The sequence below is a fragment of the Echinops telfairi genome, unplaced genomic scaffold (genome assembly GCF_000313985.2).
Source record: "Echinops telfairi isolate 266 unplaced genomic scaffold, ASM31398v2 ScPeMD7_4225;HRSCAF=4972, whole genome shotgun sequence".
Taxonomy (NCBI): Eukaryota; Metazoa; Chordata; class Mammalia; order Afrosoricida; family Tenrecidae; genus Echinops; species Echinops telfairi.
Genome location: NW_022108124.1, coordinates 11,416,620 through 11,432,960, shown reverse-complemented (window position 1 = coordinate 11,432,960; position 16,341 = coordinate 11,416,620). Strand labels below are relative to the sequence as shown.

Sequence of the window (16,341 nt, the reverse complement as noted above, 5' to 3'; positions counted from 1 at the left end):
CTTTACCAAGCATGACGTCCTTCTCCAGGGAGCAGGCCCTTCTGCTAGCAGGTCCAAAGTTGGTGAGACGACAGCCTTGGACAGCCTGTGGCGTCGTTCTGGTCTGCCCTGTCGGTTCCGATGAAAGGGAGCAGACTCACCGCAATGGTTTCTTTCTTTCTTTTTTTAGGGAGACTAAGTGAGGGTGCTTGGAGAGAATTGAGGATTGAAGGACTGGGGCAAGGGTATAGAGGTGAAGCAAAAAGCAAGACTGAGAAAATGTAAACTAGTCGTTTCTTGATACAATTTAAACCCAAAGGTGGTGCTGTTGCTAACTGAGTACAGACATGCATAGCCTTCATCTTTCTTTCATGTTGTTTCTGTCTTATAAAACTGGGTGACTAATGCCACCTTTTTGGCTTTTGGGTGTGGGGAGGGAGGACGGACTAATGTGTTCGATCACTTAGTTCTTGGCACATTCAAAGCACTCACATGTGTTTTGCATGATAACCCTGCATGTGCACACACGCCGGCACGCTCTCTTTGTTCACCCCACAATAGCCGTTGACCAAATACTTTCTAGCTATTCAGCCTGGCCGAGAGCTGGGCAGAGTGGAGACCTCAAAGATGAGTCAGACATGGTCTCAGTGATGGTGAGCCTCCCACTTCCTTCCTCCCACCAGAGCTTCAGAAGTTAATTTGTTGAGTGCTTTATAGCTCTCTTTTGGTGAAGGCATAGGAGACAGGGCTGTTTTTGTTTCACTAGCACATCGAAAGAAGGATAAAACATTTAGAATTGGTGGAATTGGCAGCTTAAAAAAAAAATGCCAGGGCTCTATCAGCATTAGAATGAAAACATTTGAGTCATAGGCTTGCTAGGGAGTGTTTAATAGGCGCCTTTGTAAAATCACCAAACTAAGCTGTATCATTTTCTTTACATGCTTAAATCTCTTAATTGCAAAGCTACTTTAATTATACATAAAGTATGCCTCTTCAATCATGTTTTAATCACACATGAAAAAAAAATCAGATTTATCCCAAAGTTATTTTCTGCATTTCAATTCTAATTTTTAAACTCTGGTATATTCTCTACCCTCCCCCCCTCAGTGCATTAAACTAATGTTTATACTTGCACATAATCCCACACTTTGAAGGCGACACTTCAACTCTTCAGAAGAGCTTCACAAGAGGGAGTAGCTTAACTCTGCTGCTGACTCAGAGTCATTGTTCTTCACAGTTGCAGCTCCCCTGGCCGAGGCTGCATATGGTCCCTTGTTCTCCGAGTACAGAGAGATCATGCATGCACACTCTGGCTGCCGGTGCAGGGATGCTCGGCTATGCATGCTTCAGTGAAATTTGTCAGGGAGAGTGTGCTGTCTCTTGGGCCAAAGGGAGAAGATCGACAAGGAGTGCCTATGCCTGACTGTAGACAAAGCACAGCGGCTTTCCACGGTGATGGCTGTTCTGAGAGCTGAATCATTCCATCGTGGAGCCTCCACACCCAGCCTGGCACTCAGGAGCAGCAAGAGTGGTCTTCAGAGGCAGCGGTGGGTCACAGCAACGGAGAGGGTGGATGCCATCCTTCTCCACCACGGCTATTCGCAGATGCTCTGCTGGAGCCTGTGGGTGCCCCATTGAATGGCTTTTATCATGACCTCACGTTTTCTCTAATCACTGCTATGTCAGTACCACACCAAAGGCAGCTCTGGGTTGGGGACTCAGGGACAATTGACCTCGTTGGGGTTAGTACGTTCAGTAGCAAGAACGCACATGCCTTTTCTTTTGCGATTTGTCGTTCTCTTTGGTGCATATGCCTCCTTGAAAGATTCACAGCCTTGGAAGCTTTACAGAGGGTTGCTGCGCGCTGGCATCAACACCGCGGCAATGGGCACATATGAAGTGAAGACAGAGGCCAAGAAACATATGCAGTGTTAATTGTCATACCAGAAAGAACCGCACTCATTACTTGAGACGTTGCTAGGAATGCAGTCCCGTCGAGGCTAGAAGGGCTGCAGTCTAGGAACGTTTTCAAGTGATGATGGTTCGACAGGCTGCTGCTTATCTTTCTTCCCGTAGCCATTGCTGTGCAGGAAAGAACAAGCCTTGGTCACCTGTCGTAGCTCCGGAGGGAGCCACCTGTACAGGTTTGTCTCAAGCATCAGCCAATCTGCCAATAAGCCTTGAAATGCAGACATAGTAAGAGGCCATCATTTGTTTTTAAAAACAATGGTCCCCAATTCGGTGATAGGTAAAATACGTTAGCCGCAACTCGGAATTATGGGGCTCGTTGCAACTGCTTAAAAGCCCTTGAGGATGGCACATGCTTGGCTACACTCCAGAGAGTAAATCATATTTCAAAATGTAAAATGCCATTCGGACCAAGTGGGCTTCTTCCAGATCCTGCATTGTCCCTTTGTAAAATACTGTTAGCAAGTCTGCACGGTTGAAATGTTTTGTCATGTAAATGATGCTACCAAAAATAATGATGGATGTATATGACAATGGTCCAATACCTTCACACCCTCTCTCCTTCATCCCTCCCCCTCATAGAAACATCCGCGTGCACTCATACAGCGAGTGATCTTGATAAAACGTACAATAGAATGGAGAGTGCTTTGGGCCCTGTAGAAGCCACGGATCCTTATTATGTGTTGACCTTTTTTAGGCAAACAAGAGTGAAACAACCATGAGTCAAATGCAAACAGTCCAGAGTGACACCCTCTTAATTACTTTCTGTCAAAATATTTCAGGGAAACGCGCTGTTTTCATCTTTCTGTTCTTAAATAGAAGGTTTCTAACTCTTACGTTGTTGTTGTTTTAATCTTGGCTAACGGTAACCCAAAATAGTAACTCAAAGCAGAACACTGGAAAGGTAGAATTATCATAGTTTTTCTTGACAAAAGGTCTGTTTTTCTGAGGATTCCTCTGCCTTTCCAGGTTGGACAACACCAAGTGAATTACCCTTTTCAGAAATACAAGAGAAGGATGCTTGTGATAGACTATCTTCTATTGGCTCAGTCGTCTATGGTGCATCGCACTGACAACCTGTGGTTTCTTCAGTTCCTACCTGTCCGTGTAGTGGTCACTCTCTCCAAGTCCTCTGTTATTGCTGTCTGCATGAGAGAGAGAGGGGAGACATTGTGAATGAGGAGTACTTGCACTTGACTCTCTATTTAATTTGTGAAAATCTCTTTCTCATTTTAGCAGTCTTTCCTTCTCTTCCTGCATTGCCCACCTGCCAGCAACCTGACTCCATAACAAATTGTCCACGTTCAATCCATTCTGAGGAAAGTGGTGGAGAGAGGTCAGTTGGGAGAAAGCAATGGGACTGTAATCAAGTGTCCTTCTTCCCATGGGACTGTATAGATGCAAATTTACTTCTGAAATAAGGAAGCAAATTTAATTTCTGTTTTAATTGTGTATTCACCCATCCATCCATCCATCCATCCATCCATCCATCTACCTGTCCAACTGTTCATCTACTTATTTTTTGTTTGTTTTACATTTCTAATTCTAGGAAGAGTTCCTACTACCGAGGTAAGGAGCCACAGAAATGTTGCCAATTTCCAGGAGTATTGCAAACATTTTTTTGTCTTTCCTTCAAGAATATGGCCCCTGGATGTCTAGAAATTTTCTGTATGTGGTGGGTAGTGTCAGAAATTCTGGCCTGGACATCAGGTGATCTGTTCACCCTATTGGCAGAAATCTTGGAAAGAGGTCTCCTTATTGAAGGTGGAAGCAGTAGGGTATGGGAGGTAGTCAGGGAAGGCAGAGGTTTGATAAGACCTTCACATGGAAAGGATCTCCCACCGTGCCTCAGTGGCATTTCCCTACTTACATTTTATCAGAATGTGTGATGTGTGAGCACAGGAGTGGAACTTCAGAGAGGAGATAGGTCCTTCCTGAAATAGACATCCTTAGGATGGACACAATAGCTTTGTCTCCAAGCGATGTCTGGTGTCTGTTTACCAGCTTATGAGCAAGAGAAGGTGCCTGAACATTGACCCAGTCTACTTCTTGGTAGTCTGCAAAAATCTAGGAGAGAGCAGGGCGAGTGCCCAGTAAGGAATAGACTAGAGTGGAGCTGGAAAACAAGCCATCTTCAGGGATCTATGATATTAAATGAATTTATGGAATCAGTAAGACGAAGCTATCTGCTCCCAGGAAGATTTACAGTCGTGGGAAGCCTAGATAAGGTCAGATAGGTAGGAATTAGTGGGTTTTAGTTAGAGTTTAAAAAGGAGCCCTTGTAGCCTCATGGTTACACATTGGACTGCTAATCACAAGGTCAACAGTTTGAAACCAGCAGCCACTCCACAGGAGATAGATGAGGCTTTCTACTCCCATAAAGATTTATAGTTTCAGAAAGCCACAGGGGAAGTTCCGCCCTGCTTTATAGAGTCGTTCTGAGTACGAATCAACTCAGTGGCAGTGAGCTTGTTTTTGATTGATTTTTTTTTTGGTTAGCATTTAAGGGATCAGTGGTTCCATCTTTGTCCTCTTTACTGAAATGCTATTAAACTTATTTAGTAGCAGAGATTTCAAAGTACAGGTTCGAGGCAAATCAGAGACTATTTAAGAAACTAGAAACTTTATGTAAGAAACAAATTGTTTGAATTATAAGTTCTCTTTTGTTGGTTTTCTTTCTCTCGAGTGATTCTTAGACAAGAATGGGGTCTGTATATTGATGCCACTGTGGGGAGCAAGGACTTGGGGAGAAATGTCTCACTTGGAAGCTGGGTTTGGACCTCAGAACTGGAACAGGGTGGAGGGAGGAGTTGAGGAAGGCTTCCACAGGCCCAGGAAGACTTCACAATGGGATCTAGCCTGAGAAGGACCCCTAGGTTAGAGCTGTGATGGGGCCCGAAGACATCTGGATATATCGGATGAAAGACTTCATTACAAAAAGGCACTTGAAAACCTTATGCAAACGAATTGAACTGAGAACTTACAGTAACACATGCTATTGTTGTTGTGAGGTGCTGTCTAGTCAGTGCACACTCACACCGAGCCTGCGCACAGCAGGAGAAAACACTGCCCAGGCCTGTTCTTTTACACACCTGTTACATTTATTTTCATTCTTGAAGCCCCCGTGTCAATCCATCGCATCGTAGGTCTTCCTCTTCTTCTTCTTTTTATTTTTTTGCTGAATCTCTACCAACATGAGGCCCCTTTTCCTTCTCTTATTTTACTGAAATTTCTAGCATAATCCTTGATTTTTTTGTTGGGCTGCTTTAAATTTGGAGTAGTTTTAACTTTATTTTTTAATATTGTGGGAAATACATATGTTGTATCTTTTGCCACTTCAATAATCAAAATCATGACACCTGGACTCCACTTTTGTTTCCCACAAGTCATCCAAGATTTAAGCTAAAAGAATTAGTAAGAAAAGTACAACATTGAAGATTGTTACAGCTAGATACAAGCCCCCCCACCCATGTTAGATAACTTGCAACACCATGACAGAGGAATTGCTCCATCCACACAATTTTAGGCAGTAAGGTCACATGAGTTAAAAGCATCATCAAATGCTTCTTTTCCTAGCCCATCACGTTGACTCCATTTTTGTATGTCAGAGATAAACATGAAAAGACTAGGACCTCAGGGCACAAGGAGCTAGTAAATGCGCTGGGCAGAAAACAGCCTACTCTGCACAGAGGAGATTGGCAGTGCCGTCTGCAGTTCCTGATGCTCCCTCCCTCTCCCCCTTCACGTTGGCATTCTTTTTGTTCATGGGAGTATATAGCCTTTGACAGTGTGTGGAAAATCTTAGGATTACATTGGTGTTAATTTTGCATCGCAAAAATGTTGGAATGGTGAAAAAATCATTTATAGCTAGGAAAAATGAGCTAATCCTTGTGTGCCACAGTTGTGACTGACCGTGTATATGTGCACAAACCACAAAACCACCCTCATTCGTATTTGATGGACACAGAAGCTCAGAGGCAGACTGCTGAAATACCATTTTCCACATCTAATTGGTTGACTGAGGATTTGAATGCAGGCCTGTCTTCCGGGTTCCAACTGAACCTGTTCCCTCATTGATCACAGTAGAGCCTTTTTTCCATTGCAGACCTCTTCTTCTTTTTTGAAAAATATTATTTGGGATTTAATACATATAATATATCTTTTCCGTATTTCAATCCTGTCCTTTTTACGGAACTGTTCTCTCCACATAATTCAGTGCCATCAAGTCAATGGTGACTCACAGGGATCCTATAAAACAGGGATTTTTATAGTTTTTTTTTTTAATGTATATGGTTTCTGAGACTCTAACTGTTTAAGGGAATAGAATCCCTGTCTTTCTCCTGAGGAGCAGCTGGTAGTTTCAAGCTTCCAACCTGCAGATAGCAGCCAGGCATCAGATTTAGGCTCCAGTCTCTCCAGCTAACAGGTATAAAGCATATGAGACAAAGTCTCACCATCCACGATTCTAAGAAGCATTCTGGCTGTCCTTATACCAAGACAGGTTAGTTTGTCTCTCTGGCAATCACAGGGGGTGGTAAGGTATCGATAAAGGAATAAAAGGCAAAGAGAGTGAAACTTTCCTTTGTCTTTGGTTAACTGTTTATCAAATGATGGCAGATCATTTGGAGTATCTTTAAAATCTCAGTTGTTTCTCAAGTTAATTGTGATTAAAGAGATATTTCAAATAACCTAGATTTAACTTTCCTGCAAACAATTATAGTAACTCAATGGTATGTGGCTAAATTCTAGACCTTCAAGCAATGCTTTCAGTACAAATCTCCTTTTCCAAGTAACAAAGTAGGAAAATTTACAACTCCCTGTTATATAGGGATTGGTAGTTAAATCTAATGAGATGGCAGGGGGTTAGAGGGGGAGATAATTTAAAGCAACTGACAGGTATTATATCTCTTTCTCTGATCCTTATTTTTTTTAGTTCTAAACAAGTAACTCAGCAGTATGAAGACAAATTTTGGTGGTTCCTAAAATATAGGATGGGGGAAAAAAAGTACTTGAGGCAGTTGATGGTAATTTGGACTCAAATTTGGATGCTAGAGGTGCAAGCTTTAATTTTGCCGCATGTTCATTTGATACAGGCTGCTTAACCTTACGTGGTTTTATGTATGAGGTGGGAAAGACAAACATCTCCTTACTTGCTTCATAGAGTCCTTGTGAGGATCCAGTTGGTCAAAGTCTGAGAAGGTATTTTATAAACCCTTAATACCTGTCCAAATACAGGGATGTTGATGAACACACAAGAGCAAAAGATAAGTGTCATGTTGTGAGCCAGGAAGTGTGAAGTTCAGAGCTTAGGACTTAGAAATAGAGGGGCCTATCCATGAACTTCAGCCTTGCTCTCAGGTTTTTTTACCCTTTCTGTGCCTTAAGTTCCTTATTGGCAGATGTGTTAGCCGCACTTTTGGAGCAAAAGGGGGGTCCCCCTAAATTGTGTGGTTCAGTGCTGAACAAGAAGGCTGCTTAACGAAATCAATATTAGCTGGACACCAGATGAGTGGTATTTTAAACATGAGCAGGTCATCAAAGGTGAGAAGGTCTAGAGCAGAGACTCCGGAGGAAGCACAGACTGCCAAGAAGGAATAGGCTGTCCACTTCTGAGTGAGGCATTATGGAAACATTGTGAATGTCAGTGTGCTATTGTCAGATCTACAGAAAACGTTATGAAAAGCAGCAGAGCATTGGCAGATCTAGTGATGATAGGTGAGCAAAAGTTGGAAACAAAACGGGAGAAACACTAGTTAGAAAATATGGCTGTAGTGGTAGAAGGGAAGCTGGAAGTTGTGTGGTAGAATTTTGAAAGACCAGCAACAACTTCACTGCAAATCCCCCTATATTCCCCCCAACAACATAGACCGTGTCTATACATGTGGGTTTACCAGATGGAATATAAAGGAATCAAATTGACGACACCTGTTGGAAAGGACAACGGAGAAACTCAATCTAAGTAGCTGAAAATGTGGCCAGAAACCACTGTGGAACCATCAGTTGGTCAAATGCAAGTTCAGGTGAAAGTTAAAGAAAATTAAAACAAGTGCAAGAGAGCCAAAATATGTTTTCGAGTATATCTCATCTGAATTTCGAGAAGATAATAAGGATGAGATTTGACCTTGAACACAAACAATAGGAAACCTGATGGGCTGTGGGATGACATCATGAACATGCATGAAGAAAGAAGAGGTCATTTAAAAGACGGGAAAGAAAGAAAATATCAAAGTAGATGTCAGAAGAGGCTCTGAAGCTTGCTCTAGAACTTAGAGCAGCTAAAGCAGATGGAAGAAATGATGAAGTAAAAGAGCTGAACAGAAACTATCAGAGGGCAGTCTGAGAAGACAAAGTACTATAATGAAATATGCTAAGACTTGGCATTAGAAGATCACAAAAGAAGAATATGCTTAACCTAGAGCAGGTACCCCCCAAAAAACCCCAATGCTCATTTGTTTTATTGATGTGAGGGGATAGTGCATTTGGAGTACATTCTACCAGGTCAGGCTGTTCATCAAGCTTTCTATTTAGAGGTTCTAAAACGATTGCGTAACAGCGTGCGACAAAAAAGGCCTGATTGGTGGCGGATGGGGGACTGATTTTTGCCATCATGACAATGTACCTGCTCACACAGTCATCTCAGTGTGCCAGTTTGTGGCAACAAACAGCATGCCTCTCTTCCCCAACACACCTTACTCACCTGACCTCACTCCATATGACTTCTTTTGGTTTCTGCAACTGAAGAGGGACATGACCACTGGAGAGCGATTTTACGACTTAGAAGAGTTGAAGAAAAAAAACAAAACAAAGTGAGGGAGGTGCTGTCAGACATCTAAACAGATGTGTTTGAAAATTGTTTCCAAGAATGGAATCACAGATTTGGTAAATGTATTAAGTGTAGTGGAGAATACTAAGGTGATTAGGTTGTTTTGTAAAAATAATTTGAATACATAGCTTTGAAAAAATAATTCCAGTTTTTTAGGGGTACCCCCTTCATACACAAAGTTACTGTACCAAAAGAACTGGTTAGCAGTTCAATATTGTTGGCATTCATGAGGTAGAATATGAAACAGGGATACTGCAGGGCGAGTCCAAACTGTGCAATAGGCATTAGTGAAAAACAGGACTTCAGAATGGACAGAATATCAGTTGCAATGTTTCAACAAACTAATGAAGTGCTGGAAGCATTCACACCTTCTCTCTCAAGAAACCTGGAAAACAGCTACTTGGCCAATTGACTGGAAGAAATCTTTTATTTGTACCCATTCCAATGAAAGGTTATCTATCAGAATGTAGGATTTATTAAACAATGTTATTAATATCTCATGTAAGTAAAATTCTGCTGAAGATTATCATTCAGCAACAGTTGCTGAAGTAATTTGGCAGGGAATGCGAGAAATTCAAGCCAGATTCAGAAGAGACATAGCATAAGGTGTGTAATTTCTGACATTAGGTAGATTTTGGCTGAAGATAAGGTCTGTTAGGCTTAAATTCAGATACACTCATATATGTATGAGAGCTTTATATATTAAGGAAACATCCCAGCATAGTCCAATTCAAGTCTATAAGTCTGGTACTAGTTCATAAGTCCATTTCAGACTCACTCAGTCACATGCAATGATGCAGAATGCAGGAAGATCACACGCTAGTGGGTGCAATTTGTGTGGGTCCAATGGTGAGGGGTTCTAGGGACCCATCACAGGGCTCAGTCAGCCAGCAGGAAGGTGAAGGCACTGAGAGAGCTGTGTATCTCTGTGGCATCTCTAAGTGAGGGCATCAAACTGCGGCCTGATTGACAGGCTAAATTCCACCCCTATTCTTTTGTATATCTTCAAGTTGCCAGAAAATTATGTAATGACCACAATTAGGTATACCAGAAATAGGTTTATTTGTGTTTTATTGATTGTACGAGCCTTTTGACTGTGGGGATCATAACAAACTGAATAACGTAGAAAAGAAGGTACATTCCAGACATTTTATTGTCCTTATGGGAGACCTGCATGTGGACCAAGGGTCGATCTTTCAAACAACAAAGGAATACTCAGAGGTTAAAATCAGAAAAGATATGTGTCAGTGTTGCTCCTTTCATCGTATTCAATCTGGGTAGTGAGCAGGCAGTCAGGAAGCTGTCCTTCCTGAAGAACTGGTCTCAGGAGTGGAAGAAGTCTTATTAACACAACCTGGCTGAAATCCAGGAGGACTTGAACCACTACCTGTTGAAGATCAAGGACTGAAGCTGTCAGTATGGATTGCAACTCACTGTAATGAAATTTTAAAAAGCCTCACAACTGGATAACAGAGAGCATCATGATAAACGGAGAAAAGGTTAATGTTGCTGAGGATTTAATCTTTAGTGGATCCACAATCAATTCTTATGGAAGCAGCAGTAGAGAAATGTAATTTCATATTGCATCGGGCAAATCTGCTACACAAGACCTCGCTAAAATATTGAAGAACAAGGGGGTCACTTGCAGGACGAAGATGGACCTGGACCAAACCATGGTGTTTTCCATCACCCCATGTACGTGAATACTGGGCGATGAGCAAGGAAGATCAGAGCCGAATCAATGCATTCGAGTTAGGGTTGCAGAAAAGAATACTGAAAGTACTGCCGATTGCCCGAAGAGCAAACAAGCCAGCCGAGAAAAAACAGTACAGCTAGAAGGCTGTACTGAGAAAGGGAAAGACCGTGTCTCATGTACTCTAGACATGTTATCAGGAGAGGTTAGTCCCAGGAAAGGATGTGATACTTGGTGAAGCAGAAGGGAAGCAAAAAAGAGGCAGACCCTGGATGAGATGCGTTGACAAAACGGCTGCACCAATGGACTACTGCAACATCACAATGGTGAGGATGGCGCAGGACCAAGCAGTGTGTTGTTCTGCTGTACATATGCTGCTGTGACTGGGAACAGACTTAACACAACATCAGCAATATGGTGGTTGGGTTTTTAAGTTTCTTATATTGTATGCTTAAACTATATCTACTTACACACACCTACATAATTGAGGTCAGAAATATATGTGCACGTAGATTTATATACAGTGAACCCTCGTTTATCACGGTTAATTGGTTCTAGACCCTACCGTGATAAATTAAATTCCGCGAAGTAGGATTCCTTATTTGTAAATCAAATATTTTCATAGTTAGAGCATAGAGGACACGAAAAAACACCCTTTAATCACCATTACACTCGTATTACCCAATTTATTAAACGAAAAAGGGAAAATACAGTAAAACATTTTGGACGTTACAATTATCATTTATTATTTATTATATTATTTATGGCATCAAGCGTGTACAGTATGAGCCAATCAGTGGCAGTACTGTAATTACAGAGCATGTGCTGTTACGCAAAAAACGCGATAGAGTGAAGCCGCGGAAGTCGAAGCGCGAAGTGGCGAGGGTTCACTGTACACACACACATATCTCAGCCATCTCAGTTTATTTAACTATATTTGAGAGCTAACACCTATATATTTTGCAGCCAACAATGTGTAGAAGGTACCTGTGTGTGTGCGGGGCAGGGGGGCGGATACACACACACATATATAGTCATATATGCAAAAACACACACTCACTTGAATCTTCTCAGCAAATGAAGTCTCACTTTTTTCCCACAGAGCAGCTGGTAGTTTAGAACTGCTGACTTTGCAGTTAGCAGCCCCACGCATATTCCACTATGCTATCAGGGCCCTTTACAAATAACATAGATACATAATCAAAGCCAATTAATTAATCTCTTTGAGCATCAGTTCCCTCATGTTTCTCTTACATAAATAAATCTCTAATAGGTTAATGTAGGATGAGTTCAATAAAAATTTTTTGTGTTTCATTTTAAATTCAGATTTTCCTGGACATTTGAGTGTATTGGCTTGTGTTCTTAGAACATTCATGATAATTATCACCAACAGTTTTATAACAAGTATTCTGGGTAGTATTACTATTTATCTTTTATTCTCATAACTTACTTTTTTGCCAAGATTTGTTTATCATGGTGTCATTCTTGAAACATTAATTTCCATGCCATACAGTGTTGATGGTGTGCTTTTATCAGTAATCTTTTGTTATAGGTCTGCTGAGGTTCTCTCTGTCCGTCTGCATTAATTTGGGTAGGTGGGATAAAAAATATCTAGGTATTTGTTCAAGTGCAGCCTTTCATATGTGTCATTATTCTTTTTATTTTATTTGGATCTAATGTTATGTCACCCTTTCCATCTCTAATTCGACAATTTGGCATTTTCTATTTTTTCCAATAAGCTGTCAGCGGTCTGTCAATTTTATTGATTCTTTCAAAGAAGCAACTTCTTGTCTTGTTGATTTTTTTTATTGCTTTTTGGTTTTCAGTTGTTTATTTTTTGCTTTAATTGTTATGATTTCTTTTCTTCTGTTGTTGGTTTTGTGGCCTTTGTTGCAGTTGTGGGAGGTGTTGTGTTATAAAGTATTGACTTTGGACTGATCCATTTTTCTCATGTATGTGTTATTATAAATTGACACCTGGTACCTTCTTTTGCTGTATCCCAGAGGTTTGGGTAAGTATGTTCTTGTTCTTGTTTCTTTCAAAGATTTTGCTTGATTTCATCCCGTATTTGATTTTTATCAAGTTGTTTTTAAGTAGTTATTAATTCTTCATTGTGTTTGTCTTTATGTTCCTTTTCCTTCTCTTGTTAATTTTTAGTTTTATAACATTGTGATTTGAGAAAATGGATTGTAGAGTCTGTTTTGTTTTTTTAAAAATAAGGCTTTGTGGCCTGACATGTAGCCTGTTATTGAGAATATTCTGTGTGCACTGGGGAAGAATGTATACTGTGTTGTTGTTGGATAGTGTTCAGTATATGTCTAGGATGTTCAGTTGGTTGACTGTGGTGTTTAGTTCTTTTGTGTTTTTATTGAGTTTCTTTCCTGATGATCTCCCTTTCCTTGAGAGTGGCATATTGAAGTCTCCTTTTATTGTCGAGCTGCCCATTTCTCTCTTCATTCCGTGAGCATTTGATTAATGCATTCTGAGGATGTTTCATTGCAGTCATATAGGTTTATTATGGTCATGTCTTATTATGCTATCGTTTCTTTAATCATTATGCAGTGCCTTTTCTTCTCTTTCATTACGTTATTTGTCTTTAAGCCTATTTTTTTCAGGGATTAATGCTGCCACACCTTTTTCCCCCAGTTCATTTGACATGCCTTTGTCCAGCCTTTGATTTTCAGTCTGTTTTTGTATTTGTGTCTGAAGTGTTTTTCCTGTAAATGGCATATTGATAGATCATGTTTTCCTATCCAGTCAGCTACTCTCTGTCTCTTGAATGGAGCATTTAAGCCATGAATGATCAGTGGTATTATATTGATATGTGTCCATTGGTTTCTGTTATTTAGATTTGAATGTGTATGTAGTATAATTAAGTACTTTGTTTTTCCTTTATTTCTGTGCTGTTTGGGGCACTGCTTTGCATGTGTTGGTTTTGGGAGGAAGTGTCTCTAAGGTTGGGCTCAGATATTTCTACTACTGATGTCCATAGCATGCCATTTAGTAATTTTTGTTGTGGTGATCTTGTTTTTACAAATTTCTCTTTTTCTCCCTAATATTCGAGTGATAATTTTGTTGGATGCGTGAATCTTAATTGCCATTTTTCTTCTGCTAGACTTTGTCTTTGTCATTCGATGGTCCTTTTGCTTGCATAGTATCTGCTGAAAAATCTGAACTTATTCTAATCCCTGTCCCTTGTACGTTGCTGTTCTTTTTCTCTGATTGTTATCAGAGTTCTATCCTTGTCTTTGTTTTTGGAGAGTTTGACCATATCGTATCATGCTATTTTTCTTTTGGGGGCTCATTCTGATTGGGGTTCTTTCCGTTTCTTGTACAGTTCTTTTTTTATATATTTTATGCAGTTTGGGAAATTTTCTTTGAGGATTTCTTGGGCTCTTCTCTCTGTGGATTCCTTCTGGAATTTCTGTAAGTTGTAGGTTCCTCCTCTTGATTGTGTCCCACAGAGCCCTATGGCTTTCTTTGGTCTCCTTTGAATTTTGCTGCTGTTCTTCTCTAAGTTTAGAGTCAAAATGTTTGTCTGCAAGCTCACTGATTTGCGTTTCCATGTCTTCAAATCTGTGTCCCTTCTTTCATCAGATAATGATTCTATTATCTTCATGTTTGCTGGGTTTCTGTTTGAAGTCTTTCTTGTAAGGCTTACAGTGAGGCTTTTCACTTTCCTAATCTCCTCTTTGTTCTCTCGGACATGTGTCTCATCCGTTGAACATGCACAGTCATGTTCATCGAATTCTTCTTCAGATAACTCCGCTGCCTGTTCAATTTCAGCCATTTCCTTTAGGTCTTGGTGTTGGTCTCTTCTTCGTGCCTATTTCTCTTTGTTATTGGTGTTGTGTGTGTGTGTGTGTGTGTGTGTGTGCCTGTACGTTCTGTTTTGTTTCTTGGACATCTCGGTATAACTATAAGGGGGGTCAGGGAGGTGGGTTGTGTGCAGGTAACTAACTCTGGTGAGCAGTGCAGAGGAAGAACAATAGACACTTTGGAACAGTGAGTGGGGACAAAGTGGCAGAGTAGGCGAGAGGGGAAAGATAAGAAAATGGAAGGGAAAGTAATAGAGGAAAGAGGGAAAAAGGGATCAGGTAATTCTAGTTTAAAGGTTGTGAAAAAAATATTGAAAGGATGAAAGGAAGGTTAGAACTAATGAAAAATCACTATAAACTATATAGAATGTCTCACAAACTTGTGTGATATCCTTGTGCAGGGGTCATGCTGATCTTCTCTGTATAGTTTTAATATAATTAACCTTTTTGGTTCATTTTTACCTTTCGATGGACTTTTTTCCCTTCCATAAGATAATTTCACACCTCATCTTTTCCCTTTTGTTGATTTTATGTTTTTCTCATAAATCTTTCTTTATGAGTAAAATCTTAAATATGGAATCTGGGCAAGAAGCTATTCGAGGTGGAAACAGTGGAAGGTTCTTGCAGGAAAGCACGATTGATATATCTTGGTACGTGGAAGATGCAATGGCAGAGAGATGAGGGTTTAGAATCAGCTCATAATGGGCAATCTGTTCCCAAGTGGGTGATGTTGATAGTTGTAGGGTGCTTGAATGATCCAGGGGGGCTGCAAAAGCAGATACATACAATTTACTCTGGATTATTGGCTAGAGTGCAAAAGTTTTATTGTGATGGGGACAATGAATGATATTTTTAAATGGGGTGCCTTAGGTCAAACAAGTTTGTATTCTCTTTAAGCCCCATGGCTTCGTCTGTAAAATGGACATAACAATATCTTTCTCACAGCATGAAAGGACTGTGTGAGGTAGTGTAGGTAAACTAAGTTGTGTGGAATCAATGGCAGTAGCTATACCCATCTCCAAGGCTCTGGTCACCATCATGGTCAGCCAATAGGATGGTGAAGGCAGAAGGAGAGAGGGGAGGTTCCCAGAAGAAGGGCACACTCACCCTGAGTCACCATCAGGCTGTGAACTGTTGGACAGGCTAGACTCCACCGCTACACTTTTATTATGTCTTCAAGCTAACATGGAATTATATAGCTAGTATAGAGGTGGAGTGATAGATAGTTGCAAATAATAACTGTATCGTTTAGAAATTAATATAGTTAAATGGATGTAGTCACGGTGCAAGCACAAAGATTAAACCACTTTAAAATCTATAGCCAAAGTGAGTCTTATGAATTTTGGTGGAGATGTATAAAAAGCCTAAGTGTTTATTTTTACTCTTGACAGATACACCTTTGAAACCGGTAACCATAATATTTCATGTTTGTTTTAATTCAGCTCTTGTGTCAAAATTATCAGTATGTGCTCTTATAGTTTTAAAATGAACACTTTATAAAACACAGATTGGTGATGCTGGAGTGAGAAGGGTGAGTGGTGAGGTGATTCCATTTCTTTGAATTAATACTTTGTGTTATTGGGTTTTTATATAAAAATGATAGTTGCTCCGGTAATTGGTGTTATATTTAACATACTATCTCATGTCACAGGTATTCTTTATGACCCCACAAATTGCATTTGAATTAATTTTTTATTCCATTGAATTTAAATATTCTAAATAAGTTCAATCAGTTGGTGAAAACAAAAAAATTTATGAGGATGCTTATAAATGGTCTTTTTCTATTTTAAGATTATATAATTAGACAATCATTTAAAAATGGTTCTTAATGTGAAACTCCAGCTCAGTTCTTTAAATCTATTTCCATTGAGAAGTTTTCTTATTTTGCTTAATTATCTGCATCATACAAGCATTTCTAATGTCATGAAAATAATCATATTCTTTATAAAACTAGTAATTCCTGCTTTCTTTTCATTATGTAAATTTAAATATCATATTAGCAAATATTTATAAAATACTAATGCTAATCCTTTTGGGTAGCTTAGTTTTATATCTTATGT

The 16,341-nt window shown here is 40.0% G+C and overlaps 1 protein-coding gene and 1 pseudogene across 1 annotated transcript in view; one reads left to right on the top strand and one right to left on the bottom strand.

The window, feature by feature from the left end:
- The window catches only part of NLGN1 (neuroligin 1), a 1,028,692-nt gene that overhangs the window by 16,936 nt on the left and 995,415 nt on the right, over positions 1–16,341 (top strand). The gene's annotated exons all lie outside the window — the stretch shown is intronic.
- On the bottom strand, positions 14,638–14,736 carry LOC115871279 (annotated as a pseudogene).